Raw genomic sequence first — 20,586 nt, 5'->3', positions numbered from 1 at the left:
CCCACTGCCAAAAAAATCTAGGAACAACCAGTCCGGGCTGATGATCCTATTGATATCCTTAGTATCAAGTTGAAACGGCTCAAAAAATACTTTAAAGGGTGGGGTTCGAATGTCTTTGTCCATGTTAGAAAAATAAAGAAAGAGATCTAGTTGGAATTGGAAGAAATTGAACGTATAGAAGAGGAAACACCTCTCGACCCTGATGGGTATGAGAGGAAAACCTCCTTACAAATAGAGCTCAATGAGATTCTTAATAACGAAGAGTTGTACTAGCTACAACAATCGAATGAACGTTGGCTTTAAAAGGTGATCTTAATACAGCCTTTTATCATAGAGTGGCGAATGGAAAAAAGAGAAAGAACACCATTCAATCTTTCATGGATGGGGACGTTGTGATTGAGGGTGTTGGGTAATGTAGCAGAAATTCAAAAAATTTCCTACGTGTCACCAAGATCTATCTATGGAGAAACCAACAACGAGGGGAAGGAGAGTGAATCTACATACCCTTGTAGATCGCTAAGCGGAAGCGTTCAAGAGAACGGGGTTGAAGGAGTCGTACTCGTCGTGATCCGAATCACCGGAGATCCTAGTGCCGAACGGACGTCACCTCCGCGTTCAACACACGTACAACCCAGTGACGTCTCCCATGCCTTGATCCAGCAAGGAGAGAGGGAGAGGTTGAGGAAGACTCCATCCAGCAGCAGCACAACGGCGTGGTGGTGGTGGAGGAGCGTGGTACTCCAGCAGGGCTTCGCCAAGCACCGCAAGAGACGAGGAGGGAGAGGGGTAGGGCTGCGCCAAGAAGGAGAGGAACTCGTGTGTCTTGGGCAGCCCAAACCTCAAGTATATATAGGGGGAGGGGAGGGGCTGCGCCCCCACCTAGGGTTCCCTCCCTAGGGGTGGCGGCAGCCCCCAGATCCCATCTGGGTGGCGGCCAGGTGGAGGGGGAGAGGGAGGCGCACCAGGTATGGGCCCTAAGGCCCATCTGCCCTTAGGGTTTGCCCCCCTCCTCCCCTTAGGCGCCTTGGGCCCTTGTGGGGGGGCGCACCAGCCCACCTGGGGCTGGTCCCCTCCCACACTTGGCCCATGCAGCCCTCCGGGGCTTGTGGCCCCACTTGGTGGACCCCCGGGACCCTCCCGGTGGTCCCGGTACGTTACCGATAAACCCCGAAACTTTTCCGGTGACCAAAACAGGACTTCCCATATATAAATCTTTACCTCCGGAACATTCTGGAACTCCTCGTGACATCTGAGATCTCATCCGGGACTCCGAACAACATTCAGTAACCACGTATATCTATTCCTTATAACCCTAGCATCATCGAACCTTAAGTGTGTAGACCCTATGGGTTCGGGAGACATGCAGACATGACCGAGACGTTCTCCGGTCAATAACCAACAGCGGGATCTGGATACCCATGTTGGCTCCCACATGTTCCACGATGATCTCATCGGATGAACCACGATGTCGAGGATTCAATCAATCCCGTATTCAATTCCCTTTGTCTACCGGTATATTACTTGCCCGAGATTCGATCGTTGGTATCCCGATACCTTGTTCAATCTCGTTACCGGCAAGTCTCTTTACTCATTCCGTAACACATCATCCCGTGATCAACTCCTTGGTCACATTGTGCACATTATGATGATGTCCTACCGAGTGGGCCCAGAGATACCTCTCCGTTTACACGGAGTGACTAATCCCAGTCTCGATTCGTGCCAACCCAACAGACACTTTCGGAGATACCTGTAGTGTACCTTTATAGCCACCCAGTTACGTTGTGACGTTTGGCACACCCAAAGTATTCCTACGGTATCCGGGAGTTGCACAATCTCATGGTCTAAGGAAATGATACTTGACATTAGAAAAGCTTTAGCATACGAACTACACGATCTTTGTGCTAGGCTTAGGATTGGGTCTTGTCCATCACATCATTCTCCTAATGATGTGATCCCGTCATCAACGACATTCAATGTCCATGGTCAGGAAACCGTAACTATCTATTGATCAACGAGCTAGTCAACTAGAGGCTTACTAGGGACATGGTGTTGTCTATGTATCCACACATGTATCTGAGTTTCCTATCAATACAATTCTAGCATGGATAATAAACGATTATCATGAACAAGGAAATATAATAATAACTAATTTATTATTGCCTCTAGGGCATATTTCCAACAGTCTCCCACTTGCACTAGAGTCAATAATCCAGTTCACATCGATATGTGATTAACACTCAAGGTCACATCCCCATGTGACTAACACCCAAAGAGTTCTGGGTTTGATCATGTTATGCTTGTGAGAGAGGTTTCAGTCAACGGGTCTGCAACATTCAGATCCGTATGTACTTCGCAAATTTCTATGTCATCTTGTAGATGCAACTACTATGCTACATTTGGAGCCATTTCAAATAACTGTTCTACTTGGAGCTATTCTAAATTATTGCTCCATTATACGTATCCGATATCTCTACTCAGAGCTATCCGGATAGGTGTTAAGCTTGCATCGACGTAACTCTTTACGTCGAACTCTTTATCACCTCCATAACCGAGAAACATATCCTTATTCCTCTAAGGATAATTTAGACCGCTATCTGATGATCTACTCCTAGATTACCTTTGTACCCTCTTGCCAGATATGTGGCAAGGCACACATCAGGTGCGGTACTCAGCATGGCACACCGTATAGAGCCTATGACAAAAGAATAGGGGACGACCTTCGTCCTTTCTCTCTATTCCGCCGCGGCCAGGTTTCGAGTCTTACTCAATGTTCACACCTTATAACACAGCCAAGAACTCCTTCTTTGCTGATCCATTTTGAACTCCTTCAAAATCATGTCAAGGTATGTGCTCATTTGAAAGTACCATTAAGCGTTTTGATATATCCTTATAGATCTTGATGCTCAATGTTCAAGTAGCTTAATCCAGGCTTTCCATTGAAAAACACTTTCAAATAACCCTATATGCTTTCCAGAAATCCTACGTCATTTCTGATCAACAATATGTCAACAACATATATTCATCAGAAATTCTATAGTGCTCCCACTCACTTCTTTGGAAATACAAGTTTCTCATAAACTTTGTATACACCCAAAATCTTTGATCATCATCAAAGCGTATATTCCAACTCCGAGATGCTTACTCCAGTCCTTAGAAGGATTGCTGGAGCTTTGCATACTTGTTAGCATTTTTCAGGATTGACAAAACCTTCTGGTTGTATCTCATACAACCTTTCCTCAAGAAAATCGTCGAGGAAACAATGTTTTGACATCCTATCTGCAAGATTTCATAAATAATGCAGTAACTGCTAACATAATTCCAACAGACTTTTAGCATCGCGACGTGTGAGAAAGTCTCATCGTAGTCAACTCCTTGAACTTGTCGGGAAACATCTTAATGACAAGTCAAGCTTTCTCAATGGTGACACTTACCATCATTGTCTGTCTTCCTTTTAAAATCCATCTGCACCCAACAGCCTTACAACTATCAAGTAGTTCTTCCAAAGTCTACACTTTGTTTTCATATATGGATCCTCTCTCGGATTATATGGCCTCGAGCCATTTTGGAATCCAGGCCCACCATCGCTTCTCCATAGCTCGTAGGTTCATTGTTGTCTAGCAACATGACTTCCAAGACAGGATTACGTACCACTCTGAAGTAGTACGCATCCTTGTCATCCTACGAGGTTTGGTAGTGACTTGATCCGAAGTTTCATGATCACTATCATAAGCTTCCACTTCAATTGGTGTAGGTGCCACAGGAACAACTCCATGTGCCCTGCCACGCACTAGTTGAAGAGACGGTTAAATAACCTCATCAAGTCTCCACCATCCTCCCATTCAATTCTTTCGAGAGAAACTTTTCCTCGAGAAAGGACCCGATTCTAGAAACAATCCCTTATTGCTTTCGGATCTGAGACAGGAGGTATACCCAACTGTTTTGGGTGTCCTATGAAGATGCATTTATACGCTTTGGGTTCAAGCTTATCAGCCTGAATTTTTTTCACATAAGCGTCGCAGCCCCAAACTTTTAAGAAATGACAGCTTAGGTTTCTCTAAACCATAGTTCATACGGTGTCATCTCATCGGAATTACGTGGTGCCCTATTTAAAGTGAATGTGGTTGTCTCTAATGCCTAACCCATAAACTATCATGGTAATTCGATAAGAGACATCATGGTATGCATCATATCCAATAGGGTGCAGTTATGATGTTCGGACACACCATCACACTATGGTGTTCCAGGCTGTATTAGTTGTGAAACAATTTCCACAATGTCTTAATTCTGTGCCAAACTCGTAATTCAGATATTCATCTCTACGATCATATCATAGACATTTTATCCTCTTGTCACGACGATGTTCAACTTCACTCTGAAATTACTTGAACCTTTCAATAATTCAGACTTATGTTTCATCAAGTAAATATACTCAGTATATACTCAAATCATCTGTGAAGTAAGAACATAACGATATCCACTACATGCCTCAGCACTCATTGGACTGCGCACATCAAGATGTATTACTTCCAACAAGTTGCTTTCTAGTTCCATTTTACTGAAAACGAGGCATTCAGTCATCTTGTCTATGTGGTATGACCTGCATGTCTCAAGTGATTCAAAATCAAGTGAGTCCAAACGGTCCATTTGCATGGAGTTTCTTCATGCATATACACCAATAGACATGGTTCGCATGTCTCAAACTTTTCAAAAAAAAACGAGTGAGCCCAAAGATCCATCAACATGGAGCTTCTTCATGCGTTTTATTCCGATATGACTTACGTGGCAGTGCCACAAGTAGGTGGTACTATCATTACTATCTTATATCTTTTGGCATGAACATGTGTATCACTACGATCGAGATTCAATAAACCATTCATTTTAGGTGCAAGACCATTGAAGGTATTATTCAAATGAACAGAGTAACCATTATTCTCCTTAAATGAATAACCATATTGCGATAGACATAATCCAATCATGTCTATGCTCAACGCAAACACCAAATAACAATTATTTAGGTTTTAATACCAATCTCGATGGTAGAGGGAGCGTACAATATTTGATCAACCTTGGAAATACTTCCAACACATATCGTCATCTCACCTTTTAGCTAGTCTCCATTTATTCCGTAGCCTTTTGTTTCGAGTTACTAACACTTAGCAACCGAACCGGTATCTAATACCCTGGTGCTACTAGGAGTACTAGTAAAGTACACATTGTAATGCATATCCAATATACTTCTGTCGACCTTGCCAGCCTTCTCATCTACCAAGTATCTAGGGTAATTCTGCTCCAGTGGTTGTTCCCCTTATTACAGAAGCACTTAGTCTCAGGTTTGGGTTCAACCTTGGGTTTCTTCACTAGAGCAGCAGCTGATTTGCCGTTTCACAAAGTATCCCTTCTTGCCCTTGCCCTTCTTGAAACTAGTGGTTTCACCAACCATCAACAATTGATGCTCCTTCTTGATTTCTACTTTTGTGGTGTCAAACATCGCGAATATCTCAAGGATCATCATATATGTCCCTGATATATCATAGTTCATCACGAAGCTCCAGCAGCTTGGTGGTAATGACTTCGGAGAAACATCACTATCTCATCTGGAAGATCAACTCCCACTCGATTCAAATGATTGTTATACTCAGACAATCTGAGCACAAGCTCAACAACTGAGCTTTTCTCCCTTAGTTTGCAGGCTAAGAAAATCGTCGGAGGTCTTATACCTCTTGACGTGGGCACGAGCCTGAAATCCCAATTTCAACCCTCGAAACATCTCATATGTTTCGCGACGTTTTAAAACGTCTTCGGTGCCTCAACTCTAAACCGTTTAACTGAACTATCACATAGTTATCAAAATGTGTATGTCAGATGTTCGCAACATCCACAGACGACGTTCGAGGTTCAGCACACTGAGCGGTGCATTAAGGACATAAGCCTTTTACTGTCTGCATAATTGCTACTATCAACTTTCAACTAATTTTTCTCTAGGAACATATCTAAACAGTAGAACTAAAGCGCGAGCTTACGACATAATTTGCAAAGATCTTTTGACTATGTTCAGGATAATTAAGTTCATCTTATGAACTCCCACTCAGATAGACATCCCTCTAGTCATCTAAGTGATTACATGATCCGAGTCAACTAGGCCGTGTCCGATCATCACGTGAGACGGACTAGTCATCATCGGTGAACATCTTCATGTTGATCGTATCTACCATACGACTCATGCTCGACCTTTCGGTCTCTTGTGTTCCGAGGCCATGTCTGTACATGCTAGGCTCGTCAATTCAACCTAAGTGTTTCGCGTGTGTAAATCTGGCTTACACCCGTTGTATGTGAACGTAAGAATCTATCACACCCGATCATCACGTGGTGCTTCGAAACAACGAACTTTCGCAACGGTGCACAGTTAGGGGGAACACTTTCTTGAAATTTTAATGAGGGATCATCTTATTTACTACCGTTGTTCTAAGCAAATAAGATGTATAAACATGATAAACATCACATGCAATCAAAAAGTGACATGATATGGCCAATATCATTTTACTCCTTTTGATCTCCATCTTCGGGGCTCCATGATCATCATCGTCACCGGCATGACACCATGATCTCCATCATCGTGTCTCCATGAAGTTGTCTCGCCAACTTATTACTTCTACTACTATGGCTACCGGTTAGCAACAAAGTAAAGTAATTACATGGCGTTGTTCAATGACACGCAGGTCATACAATAAATAAAGACAACTCCTATGGCTCCTGCCAGTTGTCATACTCATCGACATGCAAGTCGTGATTCCTATTACAAGAACATGATCAATCTCATACATCACATATAATTCATCACATTCTTCTTGGCCATATCACATCACATAGCATACCCTGCAAAAACAAGTTAGACGTCCTCTAATTGTTGTTTGCATGTTTTATGTGGCTGCTATGGGTTTCTAGCAAGAATGTTTCTTACCTACGCAAAACCACAACGTGATATGCCAATTGCTATTTACCCTTCATAAGGACCCTTTTCATCGAATCCGTTCCGACTAAAGTGGGAGAGACAGACACCTGCTAGCCACCTTATGCAACTAGTGCATGTCAGTCGGTGGAACCAGTCTCACGTAAGAGTGCGTGTAAGGTCGGTCCGGGCCGCTTCATCCCACAATACCGTCGAAACAAGATTGGACTAGTAACGGTAAGCATATTGAACAAAATCAACGCCCACAACTACTTTGTGTTCTACTCGTGCATAGAATCTACGCAATAGACCTAGCTTTGATACCACTGTTGGGTAACGTAGCAGAAATTCAAAAAATTTCCTATGTGTCACCAAGATCTATCTATGGAGGAACCAGCAACGAGGGGAAGGAGAATGAATCTACATACCCTTGTAGATCGCTAAGCGGAAGCGTTCGAGAGAACGGGGTTGAAGGAGTTGTACTCATCGTGATCCGAATCACCGGAGATCCTAGTGCCGAACGGACGGCACCTCCGCGTTCAACACACGTATAGCCCGGTGACGTCTCCCATGCCTTGATCCAGCAAGGAGAGAGGGAGAGGTTGAGGAAGACTCCATCCAGCAGCAGCACAACGGCGTGGTGGTGGTGGAGGAGCGTGGTACTCCAGCAGGGCTTCGCCAAGCACCATAAGAGACGAGGAGGGAGAGGGGTAGGGCTGCGCCAAGAAGGAGAGGAACTTGTGTGTCTTGGGCAGCCCAAACCTCAAGTATATATAGGGGGAGGGGAGGGGCTGCACCCCCACCTAGGGTTCCCTCCCTAGGGGTGGCGGCAGCCCCCAGATCCCATCTGGGTGGCGGCCAGGTGGAGGGGAAGAGGGAGGCGCACCAGGTATGGGCCCTAACGCCCATCTGCCCTTAGGGTTTGCCCCCCTCCTCCCCTTAGGCGCCTTGGGCCCTTGTGGGGGGGGGGGGCGCACCAGCCCACCTGGGGCTGGTCCCCTCCCACACTTGGCCCATGCAGCCCTCCGGGGCTTGTGGCCCCACTTGGTGGACCCCCGGGACCCTCCCGGTGGTCCCGGTACGTTACCGATAAACCCCGAAACTTTTCCGGTGACCAAAACAGGACTTCCCATATATAAATCTTTACCTCTGGACCATTCCGGAACTCCTCGTGACGTCCGGGATCTCATCCGGGACTCCGAACAACATTAAGTAACCACGTATATCTATTCCTTATAACCCTAGCGTCATCGAACCTTAAGTGTGTAGACCCTACGGGTTCGGGAGACATGCAGACATGACCGAGACGTTCTCCGGTCAATAACCAACAGCGGGATCTGGATACCCATGTTGGCTCCCACATGTTCCACGATGATCTCATCGGATGAACCACGATGTTGAGGATTCAATCAATCCCGTATTCAATTCCCTTCGTCTACCGGTATATTACTTGCCCGAGATTTGATCGTCGGTATCCCGATACCTTGTTCAATCTCGTTACCGGCAAGTCTCTTTACTCGTTCCGTAACACATCATCCCGTGATCAACTCCTTGGCTACATTGTGCACATTATGATGATGTCCTACCGAGTGGGCCCAGAGATACCTCTCCGTTTACACGGAGTGACAAATCCCAGTCTCGATTTGTGCCAACCCAACAGACACTTTCGGAGATACCTGTAGTGTACCTTTATAGGCACCCAGTTACGTTGTGACGTTTGGCACACCCAAAGTATTCCTACGGTATCCGGGAGTTGCACAATCTCATGGTCTAAGGAAATGATACTTGACATTAGAAAAGCTTTAGCATACGAACTACACGATCTTTGTGCTAGGCTTAGGATTGGGTCTTGTCCATCACATCATTCTCCTAATGATGTGATCCCGTCATCAACGACATCCAATGTCCATGGTCAGGAAACCATAACCATCTATTGATCAACGAGCTAGTCAACTAGAGGCTTACTAGGGACATGGTGTTGTCTATGTATCCACACATGTATCTGAGTTTCCTATCAATACAATTCTAGCATGGATAATAAACGATTATCATGAACAAGGAAATATAATAATAACTAATTTATTATTGCCTCTAGGGCATATTTCCAACAGAGGGGACCACCAACCTTTTATCTCATGCCACAACCTACTACAAGGATCTGTTTGGCCCTGCTAGAGGAAATCTCTTTCACTTATCCCCTAATATGTAGGCTGAAAATGAAAAACTCGCTGATGATGACAACATTCTCCTCACCGGTAAATTCACAGAAGAAGTGAAAAAAGCTCTTTTTGGCATGAATAGCAATCGAGCTCCTGGCCCGGATAACATACCAGTGGAGTTTTATAAACACTGCTGGGACTTTGTTAAAAACGATATTATGCGCTTGTTTGATCCTTTTCACGACAACACTTTAGATGTTGCTCGCCTGAATTATGGGGTGATCACCCTTATCCCCAAAATGAATGGAGCTAAGAAAATCCAGCAATATAGACCGATTTGCCTTCTCCGTTGCCCATACAAACTTATCACTAAAGTTTTGGATAACAGAGTGGCTATTTTCGATGATATGCTCATCAGCAAACATCAAAATGCCTTCATAAAGCATAGAAACATTATGGATGGCATTTTGACCCTGCATGAAATTCTTCACCACACGCAGTGAAAAAAAGGGTTTGTGTGGTGTTGAAACTAGACTTCGAAAAAGCCTACGATAAAATCAATTGGGATTTCCTCCTTGAGTGTCATAGGAACAGGGGTTTTGGCCCTGTGTGGTGTGGCTGGGTCCAGAAAATCCTTAATAATGGGAATGTTAGCATTAAGTTGAATAATGAAAAAGGTCCGTATTTCCAGAGTTACAAAGGGGTGCGGCAAGGGGACCCGTACTCACCTTTTTTGTTCAATATGGCTGTGGAAGCCATATAAAAAATGATCCTTAATGCTCAAAAAGAAAAAAAATGCTGTCAGGTCTGGCCCCGGACCTGATTAATGGGGGTGTGGCTATCCTTCAGTATGCAGATGATACTGTCATTTGCTTTGAGCATGACAAAGAAGCTGCGGTCAATCTAAAACTCTTGCTATATATTTTTGAGCTCATTTCCGGGCTTAAAATAAATTTCCTGAAGAGTGAAATCTTATGTATAGGGGGAAATGATGACATACTAACTTTCTACTCTGAACTCTTCAATTGCCAGATCAGGCACTTCCCTATGAAATACTTAGGGGTGCCTGTGAGCCATTCCACTCTCCGTGCTTTAGACTGGAGCTTTGTTAATGATAAATTCCTCAGGTGTTGTGAATCCTGGATTGGTAATGCGGCGTCTTCAGGGGGAGGCTGATCCTAGTCAACTCTTCCCTTACTAGTATCATCTTCTACTACATGTCTATGTTTATGCTTCCCAAGAAGATTATTGAAAAATTAGATAAGCATAGGAAAAAGTTCTTTTGGCAAGAGACTGATGGTCGTAGAAGATATCACTTGGTCAAGTGGTCTAGAATCTGTAGATCTAAGAACAAAGGAGGATTAGGAGTTAAAGATCTACATAAACAGAATATTAGTCTCCTCACCAAGTGGTGGTGGAAACTGGAAACTCAACAAGGCCTTTGGCAGGACGTGATCCGTGCTAAATATTTCAGAAATGATACGGTACCCTCGGTGAAAAATAAATTTGGGGATTCCCCCATTTGGAAAGCTATTATGAAAGTAAAGGAGGTATATTTGGCAGGAAGAAAAGTGATTTTGAATTCTGGGAATGGGGCCAGAGTATGGAATGACCCTATCAGGGGTGATGCTCTTTTGCGAGACCAATTTCCGGCCTTATTCAGCATATGCAATTATCAGGAAATCACTATTGCTGAGTTTAGAAACTTCGAGGGCAATGATCTCTTTAGAAGAAACCTACATCCTCCTCTTACGGATCAGTTCTTGTTAGGGTGGTTAACTCCTGGCATTTATCTGGTGAATCGGATCAGATTAGCTGGACTTTGGGGAAAAAAGTAAGTTCTCGACCAAATAGGTCTACACCTATTTGGAAAGACACCTGGCTGGGTGTGATTACAGGTGGATCTGGAAAGCTAAGATTCCTCTCAAAATCCAAATATTTATTTGGCAATTGTTTCAAGACGCGATTCTGACGCAAGAAGTCATGAAGAGGCGAAATTGGGCAGGCAATCCTAGATGCTCGTTCTGCAAAGATGTTGAAACTTCGCAACATCTTTTTTCACCTGTCATGTTGCTCGGGTGGTTTGGAGGACGGTTGGGTGTGTGTTGGGCACATCTCTTTGCCCGAACAATATCTGGCAGTATTTCTCCTGGTGTTACATATTCCTTCCTGATGGGGCTAAGTTTTATACCTTTGGTTTGGCAGCCGTTTGCTGGGCAATCTGGAACTGTCGCAACCAGGCTACTTTTGAACAAAAAATGCTTAAGACTCCATTTAATGTGGTGTATGCTGCTTGTGGTTTTTTGATATACTGGGCAGGTTTGCTGGCTGGTGATGATCGGGAGGCCATGGAGCGCGGAGCCAAGATGCTCAGGTCCAATGCTTCGACAATGATGAGAATCTGTGCGGCTCCAACCAAATCAGCGATGGACTGATACTCTCTCCGATGCTACGGTTTTACTTTTGCCAGGATAGTTGTCTCACTCCTGCACGAGTGTCTTCCTGCTCGTTTGTGAGCCTTGGAGATTATGAACTGTTGCGGGTTTCCTTTTGGTTTCAGCCTTCATGTTTAAGTCCTAGAGGCTAGCGTGATCGATGGTGTCGCTGAGTTTTCGCCCCACAGTGGGCTGCTCGATGACGAGTGCCCATGGTGGGTTTCCCGGTGATGCTTTGGACTCGCCTTCCCCTATCTAGTTTCCTGGTGCCGGTTTGATGTTGGGTCTATGGTCACTGAACTATGTATTTCCGTTATGAATGTAATGGAAAGGGGTTAAGGCCCGGTTCAAAAAAAAACTCGGGTGTAGTACACTCAAGAGTAGCCAGTAATTTCAGTTTTTGGAGGTGTCTCTGTTTCGGCTTCAGTTTTTCATGTTGTCATTTGTAAGTGCAATGGTTAGCTTCATGCCTCCTCCGGCATGACATTCCAAGCAAGCAAGCAAGCCAGCCGCTAGCTCTGTGTGTGTGGTGCGGACATGCGCACACACATAAGAGACAGCGCCATGCCCATGCCCTGAAACAAGCTACCAAGAGCAGAGCAGAGCAGAGGAAACAGAGTACCCTGAACCTGAAAATCCTAAAAGCGGCCAGAAGGCTTCCTCTTCTCGGCATAAGTCGATCGGCACAACACCTTGCTCGGCCTATGTGTGTGACAAGGGGACTTGCTAAGAGCAGAGCACAGGAGCACATAGGAGAATTGTTTCAGCACAAATACAGCTGATCACAGTATCATTTTGGAGATTTGTATTTGCACCATCTTTCATATCAATATCATATACACTATATAAAGCACGAGCTACTATAGTCATCCAGCTTAGTACATACAAATGGAGATGTGGTCATTCAGATTGGAACACATCAAAATTTTGTTCCATGATACTTCACCTCAAAACGTCAAGAGTATCACAGCGTGCTGTTTCATAACGAAAACTGACGAATAATAACACATAGCAGATATATGAATGAGTTCCATGCTGGATCTGCTCTGTTCAGAGCACAGTAATTCAACAAAACTTATTTTGGAACAAAGGGAAAGAGAAATCAAGTGTTCAGCAAAAAAATGTCCATGAATGCAAATGGAGCTTAGGTCCCAACAAATGCATGTAGCTACTGGGAACAGAATATAAGTGAATTAACAACAACAGCGTAGGTATTGCCGCAAAAAAAAAACAGCGTAGGTATTCAGAAGACTACAAGTTCCGACAGGGTAACACAGTGATAGAGTGTATGTAGCACAGTTGAGAGAGACTTGAGACCACCATTTTTAGGAGGTACGTAGCTCTGTTTCAGCTTCAGTTTTTCATGTTGTCACCTGAACCTTCCAAGCAAGCAACCTCCAGCCGCACAATATATCCTGGACATCAAAAGGAAAACATCAGCACATGTGAATTTTAGAAATCCAGAAGCAGCTCGGGATATAGATGTATTTCGGTGGGGAAAATTAAAATGTGACGATGTTTTCTAAAAGAGAAAGGGTGGATGATTAGAATATGTATCGGTACCTCTTGCAGGTTGTGAGCACTTTAATCCTCATCAGCGATACCATCTTCCTTGCTCTTCTCCTTGTCTCTACCACTGGTATCTTCATTGTCCTCTCCCTCTGGTTCATATGAAATAGTAGCTGCAGGATGGTTGGGATTGGCATCTGCTTCTTTCCTGAACGCAGCAGCTGCAGCCTTGCTTTCTGAAGGTGTCGCTCCTTGGTTATCAAGCCATATGTGAGCTCGTTTCAGACAATGGAGATGCTCAATGCCTGAATAGAAACCATTAGCTTTTGCGGCCGACACACTGAATGGCATGCTAAGTTCCTCAAGCTTGGGCGCAGACCCTTTCACGAATGAAACATATGATTGTTCAGTTCTTCCTTGATGGCCATAGTTTCAGGCGGAGTAAGGATGGGAGTTGCCCAAGAGTAAGCAGCCCATCTTGCGTCAATTCAGTAAAGCTGATTTCCAGATCGGCAAGGTTGGTGAGTGCTGGTGTAATCCACTTTGGAAAATCCGTGAGCGAATCAGGGTAGGGCGCCGAAAACCTTTGAAGAGAATATGGCAGAGGGGACCAAGAATCTAAGAAGTCGAGGGAACGACGTAACCCTTTTATATCCAAAGAATGGAGTTTGCAGGTGCCAAGCTTGGACAGTGAGGAGAGGAACGCCTCCTTTTCACATCTCTTGTCCGAGCCAAATACATTCATACCAAGATCCACATCGAGTTCCTCCAAACTTGTGAGGTTCCCGAGATCCTCCAACACATCTGTTTCTTGCGAGGTAATAGTAAATCTTGGCATCAACTGTAAGTTCCTCATGCCCCCAATCCCATTTGGTAGCTTGTCCAGACAACCAATTAGGTCTCGTAGTGTAGTTAGCCGAGTAATTCCTGCAGGCAACTCTGTCACAGATGTATTCTCAACATCCAGCGTCTCTAGATTATTTAGCTTGACGATCGCTGATGGCAGATTTGATATACATGTGTCCCTAAAGCTGAGGTACTTTATCTGGAATAATTTGTCCATGCCTTCTATATCACAGTCATTTAGATCCTCACAACCTTCAAAATCCAGAACACGTAAAGCTTCAAACCGATCAAGACTGGGCAAGTGTTTTATGCAACATGATGGCATTACTATCAAAGTTCGAACATGGCTGAGATCTACATTTGCCAGTTCAGATGCAAGTTTCTTGTCAATGTGCTGGATTGATAGCCGCCGAATAGAACCTTGATGATTGGGCAAACTAGTTTGACCGCCACCTACCACGGTGGTAAAATTATCTTCAGCTGATTTTGAAATAATAATTTCGAGCATCATATCATGGACTCGGCATGCCTGGACCTTTCCATCATACTTAATGCCCACCGGTTGGACCATACTTTTATTGATCAGCTCATAGAAGTAATTCTCGGCGACCTCTTGCTTGCTCTGTCCACGCTCTTCAGAGATGAAGCCTTCTGCTATCCATCGCCTCACTAGCCTATCTCTGTAAATCAGATGGTCTTCGGGAAACAAACTTAGATACAGCAAGCAAGTCTTGAGATGAGGCGCAAGATCATTGTAGCTAAGGGATAGTATGCTACTCATGCCCTCTAGACTGTTAGTTTTCTCCAGTGCAGTACCAATTGACCTCTTAACCTTCTCCCATTCTTCCTTGATGGCTGGTCGGTTTGCTAGCAAACCAGATATGCTGATAATTGCCAATGGTAGGCCTCCACATTTCTTAAAATTTTATTAGAAACTTCCTTCAACATTTCAGGGCAATCTTCCTCAGAGCCAAATAATCTTTTGAAAAATAATCTTCTAGAGTGGAGATCACTTAGGGCTTTCAATTTATACACACGGTCATCAGCACTCAGACAACATGACTTTGCTACGTCAATGATGCGTGTAGTAGCTATAATTCTACTAGAACAATTATTCTCTGGAAAAGCACACTTGATAGCGTGCCATGCTTTTGTAGACCATACATCATCGATGATGATGAGATACCTACAAAATTAGTAGATGATGTCAAGTCGTCAACCAACTATGGTAAGGGATTCTGCTAGAAAACTCAAACATGCCATGAAACAGCTTCATGCATTTAACTGGAGTAGTTAATAATTGTTTATGACGCTTATTGCTTATGTTTCCATACACAATATGTAGCATGTTAACTTTCTTATAATTTTAACTATGACTATAACTCATTTCTAGTTTCCAGATCAAAAACACGAAAATATATGTTACATTTTATTTGAAAGTATGATTATTTGAGTCTATATAAAATGATTATTAGAAAGTATGAACTTATACCATGAAACTCCAACATTGCATATGATTTAGGTACGCAATGACTTAATTAAGTGTATATAGTACGGTTATTGCATAAGTTTACATATGCATTTTTATCGTGCATATGTACCATGACCACTTGTTTGAAGTTTTAACTAATTGAATTCATATCTATTTACTTGATTCTCACAGGGAATTTGCTTTACAATTGTGAACATATTTAAAAAATCTTCAATTTAGTATATATGAAAACAAAAAGCAATATAGTAATTGCATTGTTACATTGAGATGTAAGCTAGCTGGAGTCAGGATTGGTTTGCACCCATATAGCTGGGATTGCATGTAGTAACTAGTTCTTACAAAACATTAATATGATAATGAAATATATCAACTCGTACAATATACAAATAATTTAGCAGTTAATTTCTTGAAAGCTGGACTTGGGAATATTTTTTTTGAACCATGCAGGAGAGTTGCGTGCAATTCAGTACACTACCTATAAATATTTTCATGATTATATATATATATATATATATATATATATATATATATATCATGTTCCAAGCATCTTTTAGCTGGTACATCATTTTTGTTTTAGTGTGAGGTGTAATGATGCTTGTAATTACGCAATCTGACCTTAATCAAGTTGTTTTTCTTTGAATCGAAATAATGACAGTACACTTCAAATAAAAAGTGGCTGAAATATTGAGAACCATGGATGGCACATCCTTTAACAGGAATAATAAAGGTCGATGTTACCTTTTATTTTGTAGCAGTTCTCTTAGCTTGGCAATGGACTTCTTTTCATCCCAATCACTAGTATCTTTTGTGGATCCATCTTCACATGGCACTTGAGATATTACATCCTTGATAATTTTCTTTACATCTGGTTTTTGTGAGACTGACACAAAAGCCTTACAATGGAAATTCCCTTCAATCTTGCGACATACCTCATTCGCTAGTGTTGTCTTTCCCAATCCACCAAACCCGACAATTGACAAAACCTTGCATCCTTTGGACAAGTTATTTGCTTCCAATATCCACTTGGCAAGATCATCTCTTGGACCATCCACCCCCACAAGGTGTGCCTCATCAGCAAAAATTGCATGCAGCCGGGGATCCACGACTGGAGGGCCAGCGATGCTAGAAGGAGCATAATCCAACTTGTAACTATCCTTGAGATCTTTCACTTGCTTGATGCGATCTTTCAGATCGTCAATTTGGTCAGCGATTCCGCGACGAGACCCAAGTGTCTTGAGACGACGAGCGGTCTTGCGGAAGAACTCCTTGAAACCACCATGATGGCTTCCGCTGCCAAGCTGGTGGATGAACTTGTCGAAGATATCCTCGGTATCGTAGGCCAACTCCCTGACCAGCGATATCCATGTCTTCACTTGGTCATTTTGGTCTTCTAGCTTGGTGTACTCCTTCAGGGCAGCATGCATGCTCGCGAGCTCCGACCTGAGGGAGCGGATCTCACGGCGGACCCCTTTCAGCCGAGCACACTTGTCGGCGAGCAAGGTGGCGAGCTTCCCCAGCAGGGGAGCAAACGCGCCATGCGAGGCGCTCACGACCTCCATTGATCTCTCTACTCTTTGTATCTGCACTGCGTCAATCTCTTGTGGGTGTTGTTGGTGTCTTTTGAACTTTGGAGTGGTAGAGAGAATAGCTCAGACAAGGGCAGCTAGTTAGCAGGAAAATGAAGATGAGCAAGCTTGAGATTTGTTTGGCTCAGCTAATTAACGATGGAAGGCACATGAATGATCACGCGCTAGCATGTGCATCCGCATCGAAAGAGGTGAGCTAGTGTTTGGTGCAAGCGAATTAAGATCAGCTCGTGTCAGGCGAAAACACGGAGGGAGCCTCGGTATGCAGCATAGTTTACGCACGTTAACAGAACCAAAGCAGCAAAAGATACCTTCAACAATGCACCTTGAACGGCGACTTGTACAGCAGCATCACTAGAACTACTCCAGCTAGATTTCTAGCAAAGGTATCAGTTCAAACTGCAGCATTTTTCAGCACTCCAGATAGATTTCCCGCAGAAAAATTATGAAGTTCCGATTTTTGAAAAGCGTGGCTCACTGCCCCCATCCATCGATGCCCTCTGTTGGCTGTCCCCGCACTGCATACCAAGAGGACCTAGCTAGCCAGCTACTCTAATTGCAAGCTTTGGTTAGCTCACCTAACGATGGCTCAGTGATAATATTTTACTTACGGGGAGTTGTGAATTAGCATGTGCATCAAGTGTCAGCTAATTGTTAAAATTAACGTATGCTTTCAGACCTCGGATTCCAGCAGGGAGAGCAGTAACATATTCAAGTTAGTAAAACCAAGCATCTTGCCGGCCACTTGTACGTTTGAAGCCTGGAAATGTTGCCAGTTAACTACTGGTCCCGTTCTACATCCATCAGAACTTATTCAGGTTAATAAAAAACAAGCATCTTGCCGTCCATCTTAAGGCTGAAACGGTGGGCAAATAGGAGTATTACATCCATGGATCAAACTTGGACATAGTGCGAATTAATCAAGGACAATATATATGGCTGCTTTACTATTTCAGAAAAGGATTGGGTTCCAATCGACAAGGTCGGCAGGGGCGGAGCTGGGCCCCGGGCACCCAGGGCCCAGGCCCGGGGCGTGGAAAAATTAAGAGGCTATAGTTATAGATTTTTTTTGCAGGCCCGGGCGTAGCCCAGTGAAAAAGAAGAAGGCCCAAAGGCTTGGTGGACTGCTTTGCCAGAAACGCACGCACATATGCAACAACACACCCCACGATCCAGCACGCACGAGGCACTGGAGACGAAACGATCGCGCGGCCGCCGCCGCCCGCCGAGTCGCACGCACTAGGGCGGCACAATCGATCTCCAGGAGCAGCAGGGACACCAGCGCCCGCGCCGCCGTTCGCCGTGGCTCCGCCCCCGGCACACGCCGCACACCCAGATTCTGCTCCCGGGCTGTAGGTCGCCCGTCGCAGCCTTCCTGTTCGTCGTTCTCCTGCGTGGCACTGCTTCATTGCCGGCTGCGGTAGCTTCTAATTTTCTTTGATGCTTTCCGTGTTTCCCCCTTGATGCTTTCTACTTGTACCATGTTGTGTTTGCATGAGTTGTATCAGTGTACAAGCTGCTCTAAACTAAAATGTATGCCATGTTCTTTTGTATCCAGTCATATATGTATGATATTCACTGGTAGAAAAAGGGCCTGTTGTCCCGATTCGTAAGGGCTTTTTGTCCCGGTTCTGAAACCGGAACTAAAGGCCTCTTTTCAGCAGCCCAAAGGGTGGGAAGCGGCTGCCTTTGGTCCCGGTTGGTGGCACCAACCGGGACTAAAGGAGGGCATTGGTCACGGTTGGTGCCACGATGTTTATAAGGTGCCCAAATGTTTAGTCCCACCTTGCTAGTTGAGAGAGAGCCGCACCTGTTTATAAGGTGCGGTGCGCCTTCCCTCTCGAGCTCCTCTCTAAAGCAGGCTTTCGGGCCTAACCGTGCACTCTGTGCCTGTGGGCCTACTGGGCCTCTCGCGGGCCTGAATCCTGGCCCATGGTAGGGTTTCTAGTCGTATTTAGGCCGTGGGTGCCCAGTAGGTGGCACTTTTTTTTGCTTTTTTATTTCTACTTACAACAAAATACTTATTGTTGCTATATTTATTTATTTTCCAGTTTTTTGTTTTGTTTTCTGCATTATTTATTTTCTTTTATTTTTTGCTTTATTTTTTAATTCTTTTTGCTTTTAGTTTTAGAAAAATTATAAACTTTCTGTTAGTGCCATTAGTTTTCAAATTTGAAAACACTTTTTTTATTTTTTTGTTTTCTTTGTTGCTTTATTTATTTTATTTAGTTTCTACTTACAACAAAATACTTATTGTTGCTATTTTTATTTTTTTCTATTTTTTTGTTTTGTTTTCTGTATTATTTATTTTCTTTTGTTTTTTGCTTTATTTTTTAATTCTTTTTGCTTTTAGGTCAGCAAAATTATAAACTTTCTGTTGCTTTATTTATTTTATTTTGTTTCTACTTACAACAAAATACTTATTGTTGCTATTTTTTCTAGTTTTTTTGTTTTGTTTTCTGCATTATTTATTTTCTTTTATTTTTCGCTTTATTTTTTTATTCTTTTTGCTTTTAGTTTTAGAAAAATTATAAACTTTCTGTTAGTGCCATTATAAACTTTTTGCTTTTAATTTGAATTCTTTGAAAATTGTTTGAATCACAAGTTTGTGATTAACTTACTAAAAAAATGAGAATAGATGCGCTTATAGAGAAAATTCAACCTAAATTCCTAGTAAATTTCTATGAATTTCAGAGAAATTCACTATGAATTTAGGTCAAACTTTTCTCTATTAGGGCATCTATTTTCACTTTGAGAGGAGCTCAACAAGGCAGAGAGGGAAGGGCTTATAAACCGGTGTGAGCCCCCTTCGGTTGGCGAGGTGGGACTAAACTCTGCCCGCAACGAGGACCAACCCTTTAATCCCGGTTTGTGGCACAAACCGGGACTAATGGTCATGGGCCAGGGATGAGGAGCAAAATTATAAACTTTCTGTTAGTGCCATTAGTTTTAGAAAGTTCAAAGTTGGCATGGGCCAGGGACTAATGGTCATGGTATTACGAGGGCCGAACCATAAGACATGAAAGCATTTCAAATGAACTCTGAAAAAGTTAAAAGTTGGCATGGTATCATAATTTCACCCACATAGCATGTGCATGTACAAAACGGACAATGGTAGCATGTTCATGTGTTACAAAGTTGGCATGGTATTATCATAATAGTTGCGGGAGAAAGTCTTCACTTTTTCTTCGCTTGTGTCATTTGCTTATTGCGCCGTAATCATGGATAATCTTCATTGTTTATCAGGATGCTTGGGTCAGCCTTGACATTGAAGGGAGGAATTTCATGAAACTTTTCATAATCTTCAGACATGTCTGTCTTGCCGTCCACTCCCAGGATGTCCCTTTTTCCTGAAAGAACTATGTGGCGCTTTGGCTCATCGTATGATGTATTTGCTTCCTTATATTTTCTTTTTCTTGGTTTGGTAGACATGTCCTTCACATAGATAACCTGTGCCACATCCTTGGCTAGGACGAACGGTTCGTCAGTGTACCCAAGATTTTTCAGATCCACTGTTGTCATTCCATACTGTGGGTCTACCTTTACCCCGCCGCCTAACAGATTGACCCATTTGCACTTAAACAAAGGGACCTTAAAATCAGGTCCGTAGTCA

At 43.4% G+C, this 20,586-nt stretch overlaps 1 pseudogene; it reads right to left on the bottom strand.

The window, feature by feature from the left end:
- Positions 1-12,558: 12,558 nt before the first annotated feature.
- Positions 12,559-17,463, bottom strand: LOC123087443 (disease resistance protein Pik-2-like; annotated as a pseudogene).
- Between the last annotated feature and the right edge of the window lie 3,123 nt (positions 17,464-20,586).

The sequence above is a fragment of the Triticum aestivum genome, chromosome 4A (genome assembly GCF_018294505.1).
Source record: "Triticum aestivum cultivar Chinese Spring chromosome 4A, IWGSC CS RefSeq v2.1, whole genome shotgun sequence".
NCBI lineage: Eukaryota > Viridiplantae > Streptophyta > Magnoliopsida > Poales > Poaceae > Triticum > Triticum aestivum.
The sequence above is the reverse complement of the archived record's forward strand: the minus strand, read 5'-3'. Positions and strand labels throughout refer to the sequence as shown.